Source organism: Eptesicus fuscus, chromosome 21, assembly GCF_027574615.1.
Source record: "Eptesicus fuscus isolate TK198812 chromosome 21, DD_ASM_mEF_20220401, whole genome shotgun sequence".
Classification (NCBI taxonomy): Eukaryota; Metazoa; Chordata; class Mammalia; order Chiroptera; family Vespertilionidae; genus Eptesicus; species Eptesicus fuscus.
In genome coordinates, this window is record NC_072493.1 from 42,819,242 (window position 1) to 42,820,698 (window position 1,457).

The window sequence follows — 1,457 nt, forward strand, 5'->3', positions numbered from 1 at the left end:
GCAGCTGATCCGTGAGTCCCTCTCATCATGGATGTTTCTCTCTCTCTCTCCCTCTCCCTTCCTCTCTGAAATCAATATATATATATATATATATATATATATATATTTAAAGGCAAACCCCCTGCGAGGGACTCCTTTGTTCCAATCCACGTGACAGGTGTGATAAGAACCTTGAAGTGGGAGATAAAAGAGGACCCACCCAGGAGACACTGGGCCCGCCAGCAGAATCCGGGAGGAAAGGACACAGCTGAAGCCTTTAGGCCTGGGCAATTAGCCAAGAGAGGGAACAGTAGAGGGAACAGCATGTGCAAACGCCTAGAAGAGAATGAAGCTAGAGAGAGATTGGATATAGGGGGTGGGGACAGAAAACACGCTCACCCTCACATCTTCCTCCTGAGTCACCTCACAGAGGACAGACAGTTCCAGGAAGCGCCTGCTCCAGGGCCGGGCCCCCCAACTCTGCAGGGAGGGAAGGGCTGGGACCTGGGTCTGAGGGAGGAGGGGCTGAGGCCTGGACTCCTGGGTGAGAGGGAGGAGGGGCTGGGGCTGAAGACTGAGAGACCCTCTCTCACTGTCTGTGTCACAGGTAACCACGTGGGCCCCGCTTTCCACTGAGAGTAGGAAGAGAAAGGTTACCCCAGCACAGACCTTGGTGAGGCCTCTGCTGCCCCCTTGTGGCCACCTGGAGTGGGCCTATCACCCAACTCGGTTCCCCTGGTGACCCCAGTCTCATGGTGACCCCCAGGACAAAAGGCAGAGGCCTTGACCCATAATCTCCTTAGCTACTCCAAGTACCTGCTGGGGTTCCTGAGACACCCCCCCCCCACCCGCCTCATCTCTGGCTTCCGGAGTAAACTCTAAATCTGCAAGAGACAAATCCCCCAAACCACCCGTTTTGTAGCTCCAATAACTGTAGCTCCAGCAAAAGGGAGTGAGGATTTGAGACCTGCCCAAAACTCCGGCTCCAGGATACCACTCCCACGCATTCCTTAGCTTTGCAAATGGGATTTTATAAGGTAAGAATCAGGACTCCTCCTTCCCACCTGGTCGCTCCTCTCCCAGAGACCCCCTCCCCGAAGGCTCACACGGTCCCGGCTCCGATGCTGCGCTGCCCCACCCCCAAACCAGGACCACCTTCCCGGCATAGCGCGATCCCGTGGCCATCCCCCCGCGTCGGTCAGTCTGTCTCTCCCTCTGAGCCTCTCCCCACCTCCAGAGTCCGGGGAGGCCGAGGGCTGGACGCTGGAAGCCCGTCCCTGGGGAGCGCTGCCTGGAAGTTCGGCCCCAGCCCCCTCGGCCCTCAAACCCAGTCACCCAGACCCCCGTTCCCTCCTCCCGCAGCCCTATCAGTCCCAGGTCCCTGCCCCTTGCTCCCCGGGGACCCAGGATTCCAGCCTCCAGCTCTGCCCTTCAGAGTCCCCAGGGTCCCAACCCCAGAGAGAAAGAAAGCTATTAAC